Consider the following 24,318-nt stretch of genomic DNA (forward strand, 5'->3'; position numbering starts at 1 on the left):
TTTTATTTTTTGGCAGAACCAGGGATTGAACTCAGGTCCTTGCACTTGCCAGGGAAGCACTTATTCCACTGAGCCATCTCCCCAGCCCCAATCCTGCATATTTTTAACCCCATCTCTTAGCATATTTCAGTGAGATTCATAAACTCCTAAACATTGTAGGTTAGTCTCTGTTATAGAGTTTAATGACATAGAACAATGACTTATGACTTTAAAACATTCCACACTTGAGTGAATTTAGTTTTAGTTAACAAAACAGACAGGCAATAATAAAGGTAGTAGTAATAAAGGTAGTAATTCAAGGTAGTAGCACTATATTAAGTCATTGCTATATGTTTGAAGGTATTTTAAATCAGATTAATCTGCGTACAGTGTTCTTGATTTTACAATATAATTTCAAAACCAGAAAAAGAAAATTTCTACCCATTAAAAGCTCTGTGTCCTAAGTTACACATTTAATACTTTGATAAGCAGAAGTTATGCAGAGGAAAAATTTTCATTTTAAATTTCCACTGAAAATTTGCTACATGACAGTTATCAATTTATATCCTTGGTCTGGATTTACTGACATTACTAATATGAAATACCCCTATATTATGAAAAATTACATAACTAGGATGACTTACCATTACAAGCAGAAGTGAGGTAACGGTTTGGAGAGTCACCCTATGTATAAAAAAGAATTTATGCCCCCTAGTTTATAGAGAATTAGAAAGTGGCTAGCATACACTTTAAGCAGCAGCTGAGTTTTAGGTTCTATTAATGGTTTTAATCTAAAATGTGGGCTGGGGAGATAGCTCAGCCGCATAAGCACGAGGTCCCATGCTCAATCCCCAGTACTGCAAAAGACAAAACAAAAATTAAATAAAAATAAATCTAAGGTGTCCCATAAAGTATTATGTGAGATTTTTAAGAAGTGACTGGATCACAGGGGCACTGTATTCATGGGTGGATTGATTCACTGTGGAGCTTATAGCAGAGTGTCCTTTTAGAGGGTACGTGTGGCTGAAAGACAAGGGTCATGGGGCTGTGGGCTGGTAGGCATATTTTTGTCTGTGGTTCTTTCTCATTCTCTTCCTCGTTGCCATGAGCTGGCCTGCCTGCTTTCCTCCACCACACCCTTTCACATGTCATTTCTCTGTCTTCAGATATGGGTGGAAGATATTTTATAAAAGGAAAAGTAACTAAACCAGGGTCCATCCTATGTATCTTTTTTAGGATGTGCAGTTGTATGTAAGAGCTTGTATTTTATGCAAACAGTGATCTACTGTGAGCAACTTTAGTTGAAGAAGCCTTAATCCTTTATGTAAAGTACTTTAATGGATCATTCTGTAAGGTATTTTTCTTATAAGAGAAGCTCTTATCTTTAAATTTGACACTTACCTTAGGTCTGTGTTCTACTCTGACATTTTCATATGTGGTATGAAGGTGAGTCCTACTTCATCCTTTCACATGTTTTTTAATCTAGTTGTTCCATCACTCCTTGTTAAAAAGACTATTCTTGCCCTTCATTGCCATGTAGAAAAATCACCCATCCATACATATGCCTTGATTTCTAGAGTTTTAATTCAACTCCATTTACATAGATGTCCGTTCTTACATACAGATAACACATCTTGATTACTGTTGTTTTATAGTATGTTTCAAAACTGATGCAAGCCCCTACTTTGTTCTTTTTTACAGATCATTTTGACTTCTGGGCTTCTGAAATTCCTTATGGTTTTTGGTTTGTTTGCTTGTTTTGAGATACATAGAATCTTAAAGTTTATCCCAGGCTGCCCTTGCACTCATGATGACCCTCCTGCTGCAGCCTCCTGGGTACTGGGATTATAGACGTGCCCCACACCTTTAGAAATTTTAAAGTCACCGTATCAGTTATCCTAAAGATTCTGTGACTTTGATAGGATTTCATTGAGGCTAGACATCGATTTGAAGATAATTGTAATTTTAGTACTATTTGAGTCTTCCAAACCATGCACTTGAAGTGTTTCTCCATTCTTTTGAGTTTTTTCTCATTTCTTTCCCTGATGTTTTGTTGTTTATACAGTATATGTTATACTTTTTCTTGTAAAATGGCACTGTTTATTGAGTTGTCCCCCAAGAGCATCATGTGCTCATGGTAGAAGGTGGCTTTTGGAGAGGACTACACTTTAGGTGTCTCATAGCTGACTCCCTTCAGGATAAGGGAGGGATGGCATGGGGGGTGTTACCTGAAAGAGTGTGTCTCCCTTCCTGGCTCCTCCAGCCTCTCTCTTCTTCCTGACCACCCTAATGGGAGCAACTTTTCCAGTCCTTTTAATCATAATTTCCTGCCTTGAGCCTGACAGAACACAGACTAAAACACGAGCCAAAATAAACTTTGCCTCCTGTAGTTCCCAGGTGTCAAGTATTTTGACTCAGTGATAAGGAAAATCACGAAGACATAAAATTAGTCCCAGGTTTTTTATTCCTGCTGTTACTATAAATTTTTAAAAAATTTCATTGTCTGATTTTTATTTAATATATAATTAATGAGAACCTTCCAAAGGTCAGGAGCTGCGTAAGGTACTGGTAATACAACATGCATTCTATTCAGTACCTGCTTTTGAGAGTTTAGAGTCCTGGGACAATCCATAACTGAATCTAATATGCATTATTAGATGTTTCTTCCTCTGAATACACACAGTGATTTATAGATTTTAGTTTATCTTAAAATAAGGCATGCTTGTTTCTCTTCAAGTTTCCCAATTCTCTAATACCTGGAGTAAGTTTGTTTGCATAATAGTGTGGAGGCGAAGAAAGCTGAATGGAAGGTTCAGATATCTCCATATGTCGGTGAGGAGGCAGATTGTCAAAATGCTAAGTGAACACTGCTAGTTATTAACAGCATTGAGATTACACTTTCCCCGACTGTTTTACTCCTGTATCTAACATGGTTATCACTGTTTCTCAGAGCATACAGGTATTTTTGGAAGCTTTCAGGAGGTGGTCCTCATATTTATTGGGTCACTAGGGCGCTAGTGGTTAGCATCAACCTAGGCTAACGGTGTGTGAAATGGCACCATAATGGCAAGCAGGTAAAGGTGCTTTCAGAAGATCAACTCCCCATGGCATTTTACATGCTGAGAAGTCATGACTCAGCCATTCCCAGGTGACCTAAGTTGGAAGCCACAACATTCCATAATAATAGGAAAACAATTATTTCACCTCAAATGACAACCCAATGAATATATCAGGTTACATATGACCACACTATAACAGACTAGTCATTCAGTTAGACAAAGTTCTTTGTTATTGACATACATCATAATGCATGAATGTGAATTGTGTTGGAAATATTCAGAGCTTTAGTGGCTTAAAGAATATAGACTAATGTATACAAAACCTCAGATTTCTTTACTATATTTTAAGTGAAAGTTAAATGGTAAACTCATTCCTTCTTGTTACTGATGCGGCTCATATTAAAATTTGGAAAAGAATATTTTGTAACCCCTGGATCGGGTATGTTTAGAGAGTATTCCTGTGGAATTTCATGACATTGCAGTATCATTGTCTTCTTTCTCATCAAATTTCCAACTCCTTTGTCTCTGGAGGACAATCTTTGTATTCATAATCGTGTCCCAAAAATATAATTTTTATTTACTTTCTTTTTTGTTATTTGTATTTCTTGAGGTGCAGGGGAATTGAACCCAGGATTTCAAGCATGGTAGCAAGTGCTCTACTACTGGCTTACGTGCCACCCCAGGTTTGTTCATTTTCTGAAAAGATGTAAAGCAACCAGTGTGTCTAATGGAAAGCTCTGTGAGTGGACGGAAGCCTGAGCTCGAAGGCTGGCTCCCCTGTCTGTTCCTGATCTGTAGGAACATTGGAGCTCATCTTCTTCAGCTGTAAGACCAAGGGGTGGAACTAATGGCCTGTAAATCCTTTTAGGTTATGTGATTCAGCAATTTGAAACTGGAGCTTGAATTTTAAATTTCACGTTGATTTTTGAGATTCTCCTCTTAAGTTTCTCTGACTCTGAAATAAGCCAAATGCAAAACCTAGGATAAAGAAGTTATTGTAGATATAGTTTTCTTTTACATAGCCTTAAATCACACAGTGCTACGTTTTCAGAATGAAAATTGCGGGAAACCTGAGGCCAGAGAGCACGTCGTGAACACCCACTGCATGAGCGGTGAAGCAGCCAAATTCCCACCATGATTAGTACGGTTTGTGGGCTTCACTGGGGAGCGCTAGTTTCGCAGAGCCCTCTAGGTAAAGCACTGCTGAGCTGTTCCATGTTAGGAGCTGGTGTCATCCTGACCAGCTGCCTCTTGCTCAGTGCTGTCCTTCCCTGGCAGCCTGTGGCTTTCCAGCCCACTGAGCACTCAATGCTACACAGTCTTAAGGGATAGGGAATACGCCTTGGAGTGACTTGATATCTATCACTAAGTAGGAGACTCGAGATCCAAAGCAGGGTTCAACAAACCAGTGTTCCTAAATGTTAAACTCAGGACTTGTTGTGGGATTGTGTCTTTTTGCCTTTCATATGTGAGGGCTCTAACATCCTGTCCAGAATAGATATATTAGCCCTGTCTTCTTTATAGTTAAACATGTAGAATCTCAAAGTTGTTGCCTAAAAATCACAACAGCTGGGGTGTTTTTCAAGTCAGTAAGTCTAAATTAAATAATGAACTCCAAGATTGGAGAGAGAGGTTCTTAATACACAAAAATACTTACTTTGAAAGAAATCAGTTAGTTGCTTTTAAGTGCCAACTCTAAAACATGTAAAATATTCTTTAATTTAGTTCATACAAATTATTGTCTCCTGAACTGAAATTTATAAACAAAAAGAACTGAAACCTAAATATTCAATATCACATGTGGACTTGCAGAACTGTAAACAGTAGAGAGAAATAGTGGCTGGGTAAAAAACAAAATTACTGGTGAAATAAAATAATAAAATGAATAGCCAATGAAAAGTTTTTGTGAAAATGACTAAGAACAAACTGCACCTTGTAATTCTTGCAGTCCTGTTCTGTGGCCAGGAAAATGTCCCTTAGTTCATTGCTATGAAATGTTCCAGCTCAGCATTTTCTGTAGTTGTTAACTTGACTAGACACTTCTTTCACAGTAAGAAAATATGTTACTATTTTCGAATAAGCAGGTGGACATTTTCAATGAAGTTCTTTCCCTTGAAAAGTGAGTGGGAGCTAGCATGTGGCATGCACGTGTAACCCCAGCACTCTGGGAGGCTGAGCCAGGAGGATTGCATGTTCAAGTCCAGGTTGGGAACTTTGCTGACTTTTAAGAGTCCTGAAAGTGAGGATGTAGCTCAGTGTCGGTGTGCTTGGTTCCATCTCCAATACCTTAGTATCCCTCTCTTCTAGAGCGAATGTGAATATACAGTGACAGGATGCTTCTTGCAGGAAGCACTTCCTCTAAACATGTCCCTGTGTATATACAAATCTGTAACTTTACAAGTAGTTTTACATGGTAAGAATGAAGGCCGTAAAGGCAGAATTTTGACAGTAATAGTTTTATTTATTTATTTATTTATTTATTTATTTATCTATTTTTGTGGAACTGGGATTGAACTCAGCTCCCTGCGCTTGCCAGGCAAGCACTTATTCCACTGAGCCATCTCCCCGGCTCTGACAGTAATAGTAACAGTAGTAATTTTGTAAAACACACATGTCAACCTCAACTACTGTATGTGTAAAATATTCATGTATATTTTTATTTTTTAAAAACTTACGATATTAAAATGTCAGGTCAGCACAATGGGGAACATAGAAACGAAATCCCTAATGGGTTTTAATCTTCCCTGAGGAATTTCAAAGACATCATTTTTATTACTTGAAAAAAATAATTGATTTTATATTTGAAAAAATAATGCCTTTTGTATTCTTTATTGTAGCGGCAAAACTGCCTTCTGTTTGATTTCAGTGTATCTGTGCTGTTCCCCACAGAAAAGAGTAATGGAATTTTCAGGCCTTTTTGAAAATGTCTATCAAAACAGATTGTGGTAACGAAAATGACACTGAAGAGCCATTGCCATGGTTCTAGAGGGCTATTGACACGAAAGAACTATGGGAAGTGTTTCCTTTTGCTCTCAACTGAATTTGTTTCTCTTGTACAGAGTTGAGGAAACAGGTAGATGGCCGCCATGTTTCACCTACAGTATGTATGGGAGATTTATTACCTTTAAATAATCTGCACAACAGGGCTTGTAACTGTAGATTGTAACATATATATTAGAGAAGCATTCTCTGTTGCATATTTAAACTGTTCTCTGGCACTTGTCATGATACGATAAATAAATGATAAATGTTTTATTTTTTAGGTATAATTTTTTTTAAGTATAGAAAAGCTAGAAACTAAGCCAGTCTTAGTAAATAATGCAAAATCTTATTTTAGGGTCACAGAGCAGTTCTTATAATAGTTTTTTCTCATGTAAGGAGCACTAAAAAATAAAAATAATAATATGTCTTCCTCCTCAGGTATCATTATCACTTGTGTTTCCGACACAGTTTCTCTTTTGCTATTCTTAGTAACAAGTAAATGATATTAATTTTAAATGAGAATCCATAAAAGTGTTCTATAGTTATTAGGATCTGCAAAAAATCAGTTTTGCTTACTGGAGGGGTATAATGTGGTTTAATATACTTTTCTCCTTACAATTAAATTAGATGTTATTTTTTTAGGGAAGAAAAACTCATAAAGGAAACAGCCTTGGAGATGTAATATGCTGTAACACATTTAAATAATTAGACTTCTGTCTCATTGAAATGTATGTGCTCTAGGTTTGATAGTGATAAAGCATGAATATTAGTATGATTAGGAAATTACATCATGTCAAAACATAATTGATTGATTGATAGCTGAATGAAAACTAACCATAAAGCCGATGAAAATAAATGTGTGTTCTGCAGTTACTCAGGCAGGGTTTTTCAATCCACCCAGTTACAAGATTAGTAACTAAAATGCTCATCCTCCAAACAAAATGAAGCCCATATTTTGCTTTTGCTTGTGTCACTATATGCCTTCATTATCATACCCGGAGGGGAAATAGGAAGACGATTTGAAGTGCTTAGTGCTTAGTCCAGTGGTTAATTGTTCTTTAACACTTCTCAGAAGGACAGCACATTGCTAATTGACTGTGAGCAATTGGCATTTTGGAATTTACCTTTCTGGGCTTCAAGTTTTAAGTGTGAAGGCCCACAGTACAAGAATTACTACTTGCTTGCTTGCCTCTAGGGAACAGGCTTTCTCAAACATTTAAATTATCATTAATTTTTCAAAAGCATTTTGTCTTTTTTTCCCTCTCTCTTCTCTCTTTTTATGTTCTTACTTCCTCATTCTCTGCCTTGATCTTTTAAAGATTCCTGCACACCCAAGTCTTCGACAACACTCACACTAACATAGAAGGGCTAGAGAAGCGCGACCACTGCAGGATTCCATTTCAAAGCTGAACCAATACTCACCATTGACATAGCCATTCATCTGTGCAGGGTCATTGGAAATCCTCTCTCTAGCTTTTCCCTCCCTTCAGGGAGCAGTGCTTAAAAGAGCCGACCCCTGGTGTGAAGAGATGGGAGAATTCTCAGCACAGCCAATGGTGCCAGGAATCGAATTAAAGTTGTCCATTTGCAGATGACTGACTGTTGGAGCTCTCGGCACACAGAGGCAGAGTGCGTTCTGTTGATGGTTTGTTTACTTAAAATTCTGTCTGTCCAGGGCACTTCAATTTAATTTTTTTTTTCACAAAAGTGATGTCATACCAAAAGTATGCCAGGAGGATAAAAACACTAAAATGTGAAAGTCTTAGAGGCAAAGCATCCTCCTAGATTCTCAACACATGCTCAGACAAAAATACAAACATGAGTTATTCTTTCTTTTTGTGGCCTGCTAAACCTGCTCTGGGGGTGGGGCTGGTGCAGCCTGTGGTTCGGGGATCAAATCATGATACCTGCACTTGCCTAAGCAGGTGCTTTAGACTGCTGAGCTATCTCTCTGGCACAGAAAAATACAAATTTTAAAGCTTTATGTGCATATGCAAGGAAAGATTCTGCCCCTCATTGTAGTAGCAAAAGATAACATTAAATAATTATTTAATTCACTTTTCTTTTGAGGAGCTTAAAACTTGTCATGTAGTTGGCAGTTGTTGACATTTTCAGATCTATTTTGGCATAAATCACAATTTGATATGAATGAACCTACAATTTTGTTTAGCTTCATACACATTATGTCTTCCAAGTGAAAGGCACTAACACATGAGTTTCTGCTAAATCTTAGATGCCAGGAGTCAGCCCTGAGGATATTTCCTCTGGTTTGATTTCCTTTGCTATTATTGGAGATGCTTCTGTGGTTCACTTTATCAGGCAGAGTTAAAAACTGTCAGGATTAGGTTTAGGAATACAAATTTGAGCATGCAAGGAAGGCTATCACCTATTCATGAGATGGTAGTTGAAAATGCATGATATCTTTCTAAGTCCCACAGAACAAAGGCATGATTCAATTATTGCCAGCATTGAGTTAGTGGCTGCTATTGGTTGATTATGTTTCTTTAATACTTTTGTTTTATTTATAAGCAGTATATAGCACCAGTATATAGTACAAAGTATACCCTTAATAAAAATGTGTTGACCAAATAAATACACGCTTAATGGATGTTTTTACTTATAATTAAGTTCAAAGTAAATATCTTTATTTAATTCTATTTTTCTAAGTACTTGATTTTGTTTATATATAAACAGATTATATATTAAAAATAAATATGCACACAGATATAGGTATATGCTAATGTTCTGGACTTGACAAATGCTATTTATGTTTTAGTGTATATTCCTACGGTTATAAATAGTAAATACACTTAATATTGCATAATATTAATACGATGCAGAATAAACAGTAGATTAATATTAAAATATAGGGTATATATTTACCATCAACCTGTGTACTACTGAAATGTCTGCTAGAAGCGCTTCATTATGAGGTTGCTTGTTCTTACCACTTTCTTTATAATATCACACTTACAAAGTTTGTATTTTTTGTAGGTTTTTAGGAAAGGCAGTTTTGTAGCAAACAATTTAATCTAACTAAGGGACTTTACACTAAAGTAAAAGCGTACAATAACAGCCAAGCTTATGAAAAGGCTAAGCTGTATTCTAAAACAATTCAGACCTGATCCCAACATATCAACCACTATGAAGAGAGTGTGTCGTCCTACAACCATGCCACACAGTTGATTTAGAAATACTACTGCCCTGTTTGGATTCATTGAAAACATTTATAGAATGACTCTTATCAAAAAAATTGTACAACAGAGGGCTGGGTTGTGTGGCTCTGTAGCAGAGTCCTTGCTTTGCATGCACGAGGCCATGGAGTTGATCTCCAGCACCACCAAGGGCTTGCGGTGAGGGGTGGGGGCATGAGGAGAGACAACAAAAATAAAGTAACTGTTCTTCGGCATATCTTTGTTTCTTTCTATTGATGTTTTTTCTCTTTCTTTTTTTAAAATTTTAGTTCTTGTAAATAGCAGTTTCCACTGATGCAATTATGCTAGTCCTTCTTTTTAGTAATCTAGACCTTTAAAAAAATGTCATATCTGGTTATCCTGAATATAACATAGCCCATCAAAGTTACTGTGGTGTGACCTTACATCTTAAATATCAGTCTGTGCCCTCTAGCCATTAGATATCATGTACCATTTAGATCATTCATACTATAATCTTTTAAAATAGAGTTTACCAAATAGAATGTGAACAATATGATTTAAACTATAAGAAATTTAAAGTCATATTTAGATTTGCTTCTGATATTTGTGTATCCATACAAAGTTTCTAAGCATAACAATTAAACATCTAAATAATGTATTTTGTAGTGTTGTTATTTCAAATGTTTCTTATTCTGGAATACATTCTACAATATGTTCTAATGATGTCTTATTTTGTTATTTTTGCATGGGCTGCATTGATGAATATTGTAAGTGTATTTGAAGTTAAGTATACACCTTGTAGGTACTAAGAGAAAATAACTATCATTCTGATTTTATTGTTTAAAAGGTACTATTTAAATAGTGATGTCTGTTTCATAAATCTTAGTAGGATGTAGTGTTTTAAGTTTTTGCTTGTTTTATTTTTTCTTACTTATTGAGCACTTACATATTCTTTTCAAAATGCAGTGTAACAATGTTGGAAGCATAAAGTGACTAAGATACTCCTAGCTTGATGAAAGACATTAACACATAAAAATCCTGTACAATAAAATAACTATAATGGACTCAATGATTCTTACAAAGGGTTTGTATAACATAGCCTTCATTCTAAGTTCTCCAAATACAGGTATAATAACTTTATTTATGAGAAGCAGTTTTGTTAGAAAATACATACTACATCATCACTGTGATAAGATTTTGCTACGCTTGTACATTCATATGAAAATACTAATAACAGTGAGCAGAGGAAAAAGATAATGACCTCCTGGCCTTTGTGGTCTGATGGAAAAGTCGAACAGCTGCTGCTTGCCCAGCTTGCATTTGGCCTGAGAAAGAAAGTGTGGTGTGTGCTGGTAAAGGACGTTACAAGCAGGGAAACCAGAGTGTGCCAAGGTGTGCAGAATTTGAGGAGATTCCTGAGGTTAGTAATATACACTCCTTGCTCTCAAAAAAATCAGAAATAGAAATGTATAGGAAGATACCCAGCAAATTTTAAAGTTTTCAAAGGAAAACTGATTTTCCATGTAAAAGGACTTCAGTGGATTCTATATAATGGTCGTTTTGAGGTGTTTCTATATTTTCCAAATTTTCAAATAAGTTTCTATTTTAAAACCAGGAATAAGAGTATTTTAATTTTTTAACATGAGGCAAAAATACATATAGATGCATGCATATTTATACTCATGCGTATGTGCACACAGACATGTGTACACATGTAACATATATGTAGTCTGGAAGGTAAAACACATAGGAAATATGGGAGAGCTTGCTGAAAAGGGATGAAACTGCTGAGCGTGTTAACATGGGAATGAAGAGGAAAAACTGGAGTTTAGTTTTCAGGAGAGGAATTGAGAAGACTGCCACTGCTTGGATGTGTTGTAGGAGAGGAGCGGCTAGGATGCCTGCGATGGAGGGTCGCCGTGCCGTCCCTGCGCACATGAGTCAGTGCTCACAGGGCAGGCGATTCCTTATGCTGTTCTTCCACTCTCCAGTGGGGCCTGGGCCAGAGGCTGAGTCCTGAGCAAGAGTCCCAGGAGTGCTCAGGTCTTCTGTGGGCAGTGCATGAGGAGGCTGAAGAAAGCTGTAGGCTGGATGCTGGGTCCTCATTTCCTGCCCACCCCCATCAGGAGGATGCTGAAGCTACTGTGCAGTCTGGGGCTCTGTCAGTGTTAAGAGACAGAGGATTCAGTAAGTTGGGAAGAAATGTGGAAAGCCACTAGGCAGCAGTGTCACTGAGACATGGCCGTAGGAGTAGCCATAAGCATGTGGGCTGTAAGGCTAGCAGTTAATTTTATGGGCTTTGTAACCAAACTGCTGCATTTCTTTCTTTTCTTTTCTTTTTCTTTTTTTTTTCCAGAACTGGGGATTGAACTCAGGCCCTTGTGCTTGCCAGGGAAGTGCTTATTCTACTGAGCCATCTCCCTGGCCCTAAACTGTTGCATTTCAAATCGTGACTCGTACCAGCATTAGCTGTGTGACTTTTTTTGTTTGTTTGTGTTGTTTTGTTTCATTTTGCATTAATGGGGATTGAACTCAGGACCCTGCACTTGCCAGGCAAACACTTATTTTACTGAGTTATCTTCCCGGGCCCAGCTGTGTGACTTTGAATCTTTCACTGTTTGTTTTCTTTATAAAACAGGTGTGGTGGGTGGTAATAGGATCATGAAGCCTCCAGATTCAAAAGGCGCCTCCCCCATAAACAAGTGCAGGATATATCAGCTATTGGTATTATTCTGTTTAAATGCATTCAACTGCAGAGAACTCAATGCTTTGTAACTTACTGTTTGGAAGTTTTATTTTTAATTTTTGAAAAATTATTTATTTATTTATTTGGTACGAGGTGTCACTTCACAGCTCAGACTAGTAGTGCTCCTCCTTCCTCAGCTGCTCCAGGGCTGAGATTATAGGCATGTTCCACCATGCCTGGTTTTGGAGCCAGCCAGGTGTGCCAGGGGTTTGGGGCTGGCAGGGCATGTGGTACAGGGGGTCGAACACAGGTCCTTGCACCTGTTTAGACCACCGAGCTATCTCTCTGGCTCCAGGAAGTTTTATTTTTAATAGAAAACAGTAAATGTATTGACAGAATTAGCAAACAATTTTAATTTTCTAGTCATGAAATAGTGTAGCATGATTCCGAAGTCAACCCAGCTCATCATTTATTTTTCACTCTGTCCCCTGGAGCATCAAAGAATTCTTTGTTCTGGCAGTTTCTATAAAGTTACAATGTGCTAGTTGCTTTCCTTACATCATTTTACTTAGTCCTCCAAAAATCTTTCAAAGTCATTTTTATGCCCATTTTAAAGGAGGGGATACTTAGAATTAGATAGGTTAATTTTTCATGACTACTAAGTGAAAGCTTAAGGACTCAAACTTAAAATAATTCAAATACATGACCAAATTTAAATGCATCATTTTAATAGTATGAAAAAAAGAACATTTCAACAGATATGGTGGCACACACCAATAATCTCTGCACTCAGAAGGCTGAGACAGGAGGATCATTGTGAGTTCAAGGCCAACCCAGGCTACATGGTAAGTTCAAGTTACTTTTATAGTACATAATATTTTCAACATAGTTCTCAGTAAGAAGAATGAGTAAGATACTGTGAAAGGTATAAAACCATTTTCATCAAATGCATAATACACTATACTTCTATTTTGTTCTTTCAACAAATATGAGTATTACATCTTACAGCAAAAAAAAAAAAAATTCTACATTATTAAATAGTTCTTCCATGAATATTTCTTTCATTAGTATTTCTTGCACTTCTCTGCCCTGTGATTCACCTTCCAGTTAGTAGTCTTATCCCCAAATGACCTAAAATGTTTCATGGGTATAAGTAAATATTCAGTGCAATAAACCACACAGAGGACTAGAATCCCACCTCTTGTGTATCCTCTCTTCTTCCATGTGCAGTTTTCCTGTCTTCCCAGAAGGCATACTGTAATGGTTAAATGAAAATGGAGACAGGGAACTAAAATGAGCTTATTGAAGAATTTTGGGTGATGAATATAGAGGGGTGATGGCTTATGTAGGAAACTATCTTCCCAAGTGTTAGCCTAAAAGTAAACAGCAAACCAAATGCTTGAAAAATATAGAAGATTTTAATAAGAAAGAATTAGAATAACGAAACTGTGAAAGTTATCAGCAACATAACTTTGGCCCCAGTTGTCAGCTGTTCACTATAAAATGATACTCTGGACCGTTGCTTCTATTAGCTCAGCCAGTATTTATGGTAATCATGTGAAATTGATAGTGAGCAATCTTAGATTTAGAGATTGGTCTCTGGACCAAAGTTATTGTGATAATAACTAGGGAACTAGTATAAAAATATATGTCTTTTAGTTTCTGGTATATTTCTTGCTATTGAAAAAGAGGAAGGTGAAGCATTAATAATGTTACTATTTTGTGGAACACTAAATTATTGCTACTTGGTAGTATAACTGTTTTTAAAGAGGCAAAGGAATTTACCTTGTTTAAGAAACCCCAGTCTCATCCTCTGCCAGCACCCTCCCTAATGCCATCCTGTGAAGAATCCAGGGGCCCTGGGAATGTGCTCACTGGGTCCCCTTGTTCTGGGCACTTGCAACTCCCTGTGCAAATTATTCTGAGCCTCCTCACAGGACCCATTCAGGGCTCTTCTCCAGGTAGAAAGAGGGAAGGGAATGGATGAAACACTCTTCTACAGCACGCATGCTGAGCTCCTGTGTCTTGGGATGATAATAAGGAGGAAAGAAGCGAATTTGGTCAGCTTACCATTTCTAGAAGAACTTTGATAACCCAGGGGGTAGAAAATTCCAAAATTGAACCCAGCCTTCCAGGGTTTATGAATACATAATTGTCAAGGTAGAAAGAACATACTTGGTATATAACACTTGTACCTTTGTTTATAACTTTTAAAGTGCTTCTTAACTTTATCAGTTTTAAAATCCCTTAAATATTTAGGCAGTATTCATTTCTTTCTACATTGGTTCACATATTTTTAAAAAGCTGTAATTCTTCCTGAAGTTTGAAAATCACATTAAATATTTCAGAAATGGTTGTTAGTCATTGCCGCTCTTTTAGGACAATCTTTGCTACAACTGAGAACGCAATCTCAGTTAGGCCTGCTTTTCCTGGGTGTTCTTTGTTGTCATAAACAGCAATAGCAGTGTTGTCCTTTCTGGTCTATTGTAGTGACCTTCTATCTGTGGTGATGGGTTCATCTGTACATTCTCTTGCCCTTGATCCTTCTGGTGATCAAGGCTTACACTTACTTGAGTTAGGGGTATCTAGAATTAGAATGGAACATGGGTCTCCTGCCAAGCTCATAGTAAGACTGTGATATCTGACTCCTAAAAGTATCATTGAGAAAATAAAGGAGATGAATATATTCTACTTTCCATCTAGAGTCTACCTACTTTCTTTGAGAAGAAAGACCCTCTTTTTTTTTTCTTCAGTAACATGCACACCTTTTTTTCCCACACACTTCTTGAGTACTGTTGCACCAGTCCTTACCTATGTCCCATCCGTAAAATACTGTCTACTTGAGTTATATCTCATTCCCACTATTTTCTCCCACAGTGTTACATGGAGGGTTGACTGACTTCTTATAAAGGAGAAGGGTAAATATTTACAGCTTTGAGGCCATTATGATCTCTGCCACAACTATTCAATTCTGTATTTAGCTAAAAAGGAACCATAAATAATACATAAACAATGGTGAGGGGTGGTGTCTCAGTTACTGTTCTCTCATTGCTGGGACAAATACTCAACACCCAAAATGAAGAAAGGGAAGGCTTATTGAGCTCATAGTCATTGCAGTTTTCAATCCATACTCAAAAGTGGCTCAAAGGCAGAGTGGCACATGGCAGAGGGCAGCCATTCAGGGTGGTGGCAAAGAGCAGGAGCGCAAGAGAAAGGCCAGCAGCTCAGGCAGCTAGCAATCCTCTGTCCTCTCCTTACATTGTAATACAGATTACCCACCCCAGGGCAGGGCTAGCAGTCACACCTACAATCCCAGCATTGGGTCAAGAATGAATCACAAACTCCAGAATTTGCCCCATGACTACATGAGGCCTTGAGGGAACACCTAGACATGAAGTGTAACATTCTACCCCTGGACCCCCAAATACTCATTCACATTCCTTTATGTAAAAGGCATTTTAGTTCATCTGTAAGAGTTGCTGAAGTCCTACAGTGTTAGCATTGCTGAAAAGTCAAAGTCCCACATCTCCTCAGATCAAAAGCAAACTCTTCTTTGTGAGCCCCTGTACAAATGAAAAGTCAAACACTTCCAACATGCAATGGCACAAGCAAAACACTACCATTCCAGAGAATATGGGAAATACAAAGCATTGGAACCAACACAAGTCCAAAATCCAGCAGGGCAAACATTAAGTCCTATAGGTCCATGTGTAACAGCTGAATCATTCGGTGGCAAATTGTGAGCTCCATGTGGCTCTACCTCTATGGCACTTCTGCTGGTTGTAGCTCCCATGGCTTCTCTCTCAGGCCTGCTTTGCTCCCTTCTTGCAGCTTCTTTCAAATGATCCATGTTTCTGGCTTTTTCAAACTACTGAGATTTCCACTGAATAGGCTTCTCACTCATAGCCTTATATACTGCCCTCCTAGGAGCATACTTCCTGACCTCCCAGGCCTTCTGGAATCTAGGTAGAAGCTTTCCTAATTTCAGAACTCCTGCACTATGCAAGTTTCTTGAACCACCACTACATTGATGATGCCAAGGTCTGCTGCCAGCTGGTACAGTAGCCAGGCTTCCTTCTCTCTTGGCTGTGGAGATCAAGTGTCTGGATCATTGAGCACTCTGACCCTGATTCCAAGGAACAAATTCCCTATGCTGGTGCCATTGTGGAACTTGGTGTGGCCCTGCTGCCATTGTGGAATATGGCATTCTGCAGCTTTCTCCTCTAGGCAAAGTTCCTCACCATTGTAGTCCTGAATCTGCAAAGGGTGGAGAACTGCTGCCTCCAGTGATGCCCTCAGGCCATCCTTTCTATTCTCTGGTTCCTTCTCATCAGTGGAGATCCTCTCAACTCTATCTTTGCATTCCACAGCTTTATTGTAGTTTCCTTTCTGGCCAAACTCACAGCATTTTAAATCATCCTGCTGCGATCTTTGCTCTTGATTCTCAATATAAATCTGACTAAAAGCTCCAACAGTAGCCATGCCACTGCCTTAATAGTTGATTGCTTTGAAATTTCTTTTGCCAAATTAATTAGTCCACCATACTTAATCTCAGTCTCGGGTAAAGACTCTGGACGTGAACACAATTCAGACCATCTTTCTGCCAAGCCATCACACAAATAATCTGGAGCTCAACAACCAATGCAGTCCTTCCAAGCATAAATCTCTCTGGCCTGGTCTTTACAGAAAGGATTTCTGGCCTTCTGAGCTCTGACCAGAATCTATCATGCAGGAGAGATGAAGCTGTTCCAGCACTTCTCTGGTAGGCAATGTCTCCAAACCCTTCCTATCCTTCCCATAAGCCATTCCAAAGCTTGTAATCCACATGGTCAGATTGTCACAGCCATGACCCCACTTCTCCGGTACCAAATTCTGTCTCAGTTATGCTTCTGTTATTGCTGGGGCAAAATACTCAACTCCCAAGATGAAGGAAGTAATGTTTAATTTAGCTCATGGTCAGTGGAGGTTTCACTCCATACTTACCTGACTCCAAGGCAAAGCAGCATATAGCAGAGAACAACCATTCATGGCAGTGGCAAAGACCAGGAGTGCAAAAGGAGGGCCAGCAGCTTAGGCAGCAAGCAAGCTTCTCTCTCCTCCTTACATTGTAATGCAGGTTACCTGCCCTAGGGCCAGGGTGTAGCACTCAAACCTGAAATCCCAGCATTGGATTAATAATGAATCACAGACTCCAGAAGTCACCCCATGACTGCATGAGGCTTTACTGGGACAACTAGCCACAAACCATAAGAGTTGTGTTCCAAAGACATTTTGTTTTCAAAAAGTGTCAGTGGATTTAACAGCCTAGATTTGGTAGTTTGTTGGCCTTTGACCTAGGCTAATGATCAAATTTTCTGCATATCAATTTAAAAAAATCCCTTTCTTCATTCTTTTTTGTCCCTAAAACTACTTACCTTTCTTAAAATGATTCTGAGAAACATTCTCCAAGCTTGTTGCCTCATTTCTTCACACACCATTTCTTCCATAATCACCTCACTGTGGCTTTTGACCCTAACTGTCACTCCATTGGTACTTCTCTCCATTGGTCACCTCTAGCCTCCTAATTGTCAGTTTTGTCTCCTAACCCTACTTGAATTATCTGAGGCTGGTGCCAGTGCTAAACATTCTGTCTTTGAAAAGCCTCCCTCACTTGTCTTTTTACAACCAAATAGTCTCCCCATTTTTATTTTTTCTGCTTTGCAAATATCCTCTCAGTACCCATTCCTTGATCTTTAAATGATGAATGTTATTTGACGTCATTCTATACAGATTCTCTGCTAAATATTCCATGACCAAAGGTTTCATATGCTTATGACTCTAAACCCACTTGTAGAGTCTTTACTACTCTTGCACATTTCCAATGATCAGCCATTGATTGGACAAGGTATAAAAATTTGGAATGGTTTTCCAAGGGAAGACAATGTGTAGCAATTTTGAGTCACATCATTCACCTGGCTATTCGGGCTCTGTGGTGGCTCTATGAAAGTTACTTGGATTCATTAAACCTGCTTTACCATATTTAGAAAAAAAAGTGTGCCTGCCTGACAGGCAGGTGCTGAGTTTGAGTCCTAGTACTAAAGCAAACAAACAAATAAACACAAAGGCAGTTTTATAGGCTTTGGGATATAGCTCATTTGCACAGTGCCTGCCTGGCAAGCGTGATGTCCTGACCTTGATTCCCAGTACAAAAACAAAAACAACAACAACAAAAAAAAAAACAAGAAAACAAAAAAAAAAATGATGATGGTCTCTCAGTTGGCTCTTATGGTCTAAAATACAAACCCATTAGGTACAAAAGTTTGTTATCTGCTAAATCTCACAATCCATTATTAGTGTTGTTCATTATAGTTCTGTAAATACAAAACTGTAGCTGCCTTAACCACATGGTCTCTCTTGGATAATAATATCAGTACATGCTAAGGTAATAACTACACCAAAGTTCTACACCAAAGGTCAGAAGACAGCGCTATATAAAATGACAAAGAAAAGGAGCAAAATGGAAAACAAATGTAATGTTTACTTTGATTTATTTATCAGCTATTTAAATATCTGCTAATATTTTATGGTGCTGGGGATTGAGCCTGGGTCCTCAGCAATGTTAGGCACAGGATTTACCAGAGCTGTGTTACTGACCCTTACATGTATTTCTAGCTTTATGATGATGTACTTTATAAGAAGGCCTAGTGTTGTTTTTCATTCCTTCATTCTTACCAGCGCAATTGGCTATCTTACACTTTTGATGCTACCTGTAAAATCTTAGATGTTCCTTTTATTAAAGTTCAAGCCTAGCTTCTGGTCTCTTCCTGCTCACTTTTGTATTATCTATTTTTACTATGGACATGGTATTGCTAAAGCCCAGATTAGGACAACATTGACAGAATAGAGTCCAAACATTTAAATCCCTTTGCAATATGCTTTTACGCTTCATATCTACCTCCATTCTACAACATGCACAAGCACATAACTCCCCCCTGTCTCCTACCTTAACAAGCTAAGCTGTTTCCAGATAGTGCCAGGCACATGTGGCTGCATCTGCAAGCTTGTCCCAGTTTTGTCTCAGGTTAGAAACTTTATCCCTGTCTGTTAAGTAATGAAATGCTACTGAGCTTTTAAGATAGGCCTCAACAATTAACTCTTCTAGGTATCCACCTCTCCTTAATAGATATAGAAATACATTTTTTCAAAAATGAATCTCTTCTGAAGATAAACCATAAGCCCCATCAGGTCAGGGAACTGTATTGTTTAGCACTTTTAGGAGGAATTGTCTCATGGTAATAAGCACTCAATTGTGATACCGCATAGATTTCATTGTTATGTTTTAAATAATTTCTACAAATGTTCCTATTTTTGTTTACTGAGACAGTAAAAACCAAGGTTTAGAGATTTGAGGATGATTTCATATTGAACTCTAGTCTGAAGAGTTGAAACCTCTGTAATCATTTAACACAGTTGACACACTGCTTGAAAATGGAGGGGGCTGGGGAGATGGCTCAGTGGAATAAGCACTTCCCTGGTAGACGCAAGGGCCTGAGTTCAATCCCCAGTTCTGAAAAAAAAAAAAAAAAAGAAAGAAAGAAAGAAGGAGGAAAGACAAAGGAGGGAAAAAATAGCACATTGTCCCTCCTACCAGAGGGGGACAAGGAAAAAAATGTCAAGAGGATGAATCTAAGTGAAATAAATTGAATTTCCTGGCTTCATTTTGTTTACTGTGTTGCTTATTTGTTTTATGGAAATGTGTGAGAGGATATTTGTTATAAAAATATTTTTTACCACAAGAACTTGGCTAGTAGTGAAATTGAAAGGGAGCAAGAATGGTAAAGCTGATAACTAGGTGTTGTGAGACCCTGAAAAGTCATAATCCCTAATTCTTTTGAACATTCTTTGCACGTTATGTGTTTACTTCTGTGCATCTTTTGATTGTTATCTTAATGGTATGGGCCAAAAAGCATAAAATTCACAATTTCCAATTTATTTGGCCTAATTGGGTGGTAGCTTGATTTACACAGCAATGTGTGTTTACATGTCATTTTTTTCTCTGCATTAGTTTCTGTGTATATACCACCCTCTGTAACAGGTGTTACTCGAGCTAGAAATGAAGACCTGGGCAATTTGTACCACCTTTCTATAACCCAAGGTTAGATCTATTAACTAGGTACTCGTTTCCTAATTAAAATTCATAGCTATAACTACAACTAATTATGGAAAGTTATTTTTAGAACTCAGCAAAATAATGATTCTTGTTCACCATGATTATTATGGTTATCTTTACCATTATTTGACATCACAGATTTTTGACTTTTATAAGAAATATAAATGAAGAACCACATATTTTCTTTAATAAAACATTCATACATGGTATGAGTTGTTAGTGAAATTGTACAAAGTTGTAAGAACATACTCTGAAGCACCAAAAAGCACCTTCTTTTAGTTTGTGAATAATTTAAAATGAAAAGACGCAGTGTTTTTCAGCTCAAGTTTATGCCTTTGTTGTTCTAGATACAAATTTAACCAAGACTTAAACAAGGGAATATTTTTATCTGAATATCATATGAATTCACAGGGGAACAAGTTTGATTTCTTTCCTACTTTGTAATGTGAAGAAGTGCATTCCACAAAATCAGATGAAACAAGTTGTTAATTTAACAGCCTCAGTTTGCATGGTCCTATTGATTCGGAAAGCTAAGGATGGTTGTGCCATTTTCTTGGCTCCAATTAGTAGATATAAAACTCATGCAGTTAGAAGAAATAGAGACTACACTAGGAGGAGAAACTTTTGGTACAAACCCCTTCTTAGCATTTTATCATGAATGAGTATAAACTGTTGGTATCCTGTTATTTTTTGTACTTATTTATGTATTATCTTTATGAATCTATTGTATTTTAGAATGTCCACAATTTTTCAAATTTGATTGTATCATCTTTTAGATTTCATTAACAGTGACATTTTGTCTTCCTATGTGAGAGATTTCATGAATGTAAGCTGAAAGCTCCCCTTCTAGGGGCTAGGGAGATAGTTCAGTAGAATAAGTGCTTGCCTAGCAAGCACAGGGTCCTGAGTTCAATCCCCGGTACTGAAAAAAAAAAAAAAAAGAAAAGAAAAGCTTCCCTTCTACATCTTTTTTGATAGTCTCAAGAAAAATTTTCAATTCCTTCTGTGTAAATCTAATATATAAGGATATACCTCAAGATACAGTCTGCTGATGGAAAAAGTAGTATAGGTTTGATAGGTATATGCATATTTTAACATATGCATAATCCTCTATAAAGTAACTTCTGTCCTTAGAGAGCTGTGGAACTTTTCCCTTTATCACTAAGAAGTCTGGATAACTCATTACTCTCCTTAGTACATTTAATAGATAATATGTATTTGTACTACCATCATTTATTCTTAAGTACTAAGTAAATAATGTTAGAAAAGGGAGAGATCAAGAAGAAAGATGGTATTTACATTTTTAAGAACAGATGATACGCCAATGTAATGTTAGTTATATCTGTTATAAAGGTTTAGAATTTCATATATATATGAATATTATATTTTGATGTATTTAGTACAGGGCCTACAGAGTTTTGCTGCACAGATCAGATTTGTAGTGATCCTTTCTGTTTTTCAGCCTCCCAAGTGCTGGGATTACAGGCACGTGCCACCACTCCCAGTCTCACGCCCGGGGGCAGGGTCAGCATGAATAATTTTTTTTTTCTTTTAGAATAGCCATACTTTCTGTTTCTAAACTTAGTGATAGAAATGATATTTTTCTTTTTAGTGATTACAATGTATTTGTATTTGTCATAATATTGCATGATTTTTCATAATCAAATGAAGGAAGATATTTTTATGAAGAGTAGGGATGCAGAAGGAAAAAGCTGGTTATATCAATTATCAGTTATATAATCCTTGCTTATCATTTATTAACAAATTCCCCGTTGGAAAACCTTTTCACCGGGTTGGCAACAGCCTAAATTTGGCTGTAAAATGAATATAATCCAACTGTAATAGAAAATGATAAATTCCAAGTATATTTAACAGAAAAAAATAAGAGTGTTGTAATAAATCTAACATCACAGCAACCAATTCAGGGAGCTTAATTATGACACTACTAAATGTGAAAATCTATTCAGTGCTAGAAACACTTTTCACATTACATTCATGCTAAAGATTGGCTGTTAAGAGCTCATTACTGATATTTTTCTAAAGAGTGGTTTATTAAACACAGTTACCTAATAAGCATCTTTGGTGGTGCAAATTGCTGAAAACAGTAATGAGTCTGATTAGACTTCATTTCAATTACTATAGCTTGTCTAGGCAAAGCCCGAATAGAGAGGGTGTGTGTGTGTGTGTGTGTGTGTGTGTGTGTGTGTACTTCGATGCCTTGGAACCCAGTTATAAGATACTCTAGAGTTAAGAAAAGCAAAAGTCACCTCTATATTTCATATCTACAGCTCACTAATGAAGAGAAAATTGTCCAAGTGATCATCCAATTTACACACTGGGACACTGGGTGGACAAAGTGGGGGTTGCAATCATGTTTGCTTAAAAACAGCAAAAGCCGCCTTGACTAATATTTCTAAATAAGGTACCCTTACTTAATCTCTTTTCTTCTTAGGAATATAAAACTCTAAAGGATGCAGAAATTTAAAAGTGAGATGTTGCTTTTTCATCTGCGAGACAGTCTCCAGGTGAATAGGCTTTCTTTTCAGTTGTGTTTTATCCATGGATCATCTATTTAAAATCATAACAATACAAGACGCTATTGGGCTACGCATGCTAATTATCCAGACGATGTTAATGTATATTTCAGGAGGGAGAAAAATGAAAGAAACAAGGGTTTATGGATGTATACAATTATTTCAGAAAGTAAAAGGGCATGTTAGGCTCAAAAGGTGGTTTTTATTTTTTTAAAAGTATGTTATTTAGCTGTACTTGTTAGCTAACCTCCTATTAAATTATGCCTGTAATATTACTACTCAAATTGAGAAGAAAAACTTAGTGTGAAATGCTTTTAAGTGATTAAGCTGTCATTGTTTTCACTTGGGTACTCTAGTAACATTGACATGCTTCTGGAAGTGGTGTCCAGAAATGCAATCCATAATATTTTATGCTATATTTGAATAGAGTCTTTTAAAAGTATAATATCATTTGACATTGAACTGAATAAAATGATAGCTAAAACAAAATACAGAAGCAATAGCTGGCTGAAGAAGCACTAAACAAAAGAAAAGCACCATAAAAATCCTCACCTAAAATGTACATAATGTAGGGAAGCAATTATTTAATGACCATAGACTAAAAGTCAACTGTAAATGTATTGACCATAGTTTTTAGGCATTTGGATTCTTTTAGGAAAATGTACTGTGAAGGAGAACTTTTTCAGACATCTTAGCCCAACTGGTGTGAATGTATCCCTAGACCTATGATTTGTCATTAATTCTCTCAATTGTGTGTTCTGAATAAGAGGAAGTTCATTGTTTAGAAAACACAAAAGAAAGTCGAATGAACAAATGCCTTTCCATGTATTGCAATTTTATGTCTAAAGTGACTGTTTTTCACATAAACTCAGAACTACCCCAAAGTATACATTCAGTTAAGGAAATGAGTGTTTGTAGTATATTTGAATGTTATAAATAGAACTTGGAGTTTTTACAAATGTGGACTTATTGATAAGCCACAAATAATCAATACATAAGTAAGTAAATTTTAAGTAATGATTACTTTTGATTTTTTTTAATGTACACATTACAAGGCAGTTAAATAATCCAGAGTGTTTTCAAAGGCTGGACAGACAGCTCAGTGGAGCACGTGTGAGCTGCATGAACTTCGAGGGGATAGGTCCACTGGGCTCAGTCCCAAACCATCCCATCCCCGAGTAGAACTACTAGAATGTATTTCAGAGTCAGACATCATTAATAATAAGGTTAGTAAAACATATAGGTTCTACTTGGTGGTCTATCAAAAGGAGCAGTTAATGCTTTTTTTTTTGTCCTTTTTCATTTTTTTTCTCTTTCTTCTTAATTCTTATAACCTTTTTTTCTTCCTCTTCCAATTTTGCATGCGTATATCTGGTAATCTGAACAACTAAGTTGAAGACAACATTATGCAACACACAAAAAAAGACAGAAGTAACTTTTTGAAAATTTCCCATTTTATGGTTCAGGATTGCTTCTGAACTCAGTGTGCAGGCCAGGCCAGCCTCACACTGTCGGAGATCCTCCTGCCTCAGCCTGCCAAGTGGTAGGATTACAGGTGTGTGCCACCTCTTGCATCATCTCCCATTCTTTCCCTCATCTTTGGTGTCCCTTCTGAGATACAAACAACTTCTTATATACACATATAAAGAACCTGTATTTAAGTTTTCTGTAGCCTGTTTGTTACCTGTATATGGTGCGATGCATTTTGGTTTTCTTATTGCTTAGGAAATTTTTGTGTTTGAATAAATAATATAATTTGATGAAATAGCAGAAA

General features: G+C 37.1%; 1 protein-coding gene across 5 annotated transcripts in view; it reads left to right on the forward strand.

The window, feature by feature from the left end:
- Positions 1-24,318, forward strand: part of Fign (fidgetin, microtubule severing factor) — a 153,924-nt gene that overhangs the window by 91,626 nt on the left and 37,980 nt on the right. The window contains exon 1 of one of the 5 annotated variants that reach the window (XM_023713715.1): positions 23,691-23,770. The exons of the other annotated variants lie outside the window; for them this stretch is intronic. The gene's annotated coding sequence lies outside the window, so the exon portion shown is untranslated. Of the gene's footprint in view, positions 1-23,690; positions 23,771-24,318 lie in introns of those variants that run through there. 5 annotated transcript variants of the gene reach the window in all.

This window comes from Octodon degus, unplaced genomic scaffold, assembly GCF_000260255.1.
Source record: "Octodon degus isolate 3935 unplaced genomic scaffold, OctDeg1.0 scaffold00032, whole genome shotgun sequence".
Taxonomy (NCBI): Eukaryota; Metazoa; Chordata; class Mammalia; order Rodentia; family Octodontidae; genus Octodon; species Octodon degus.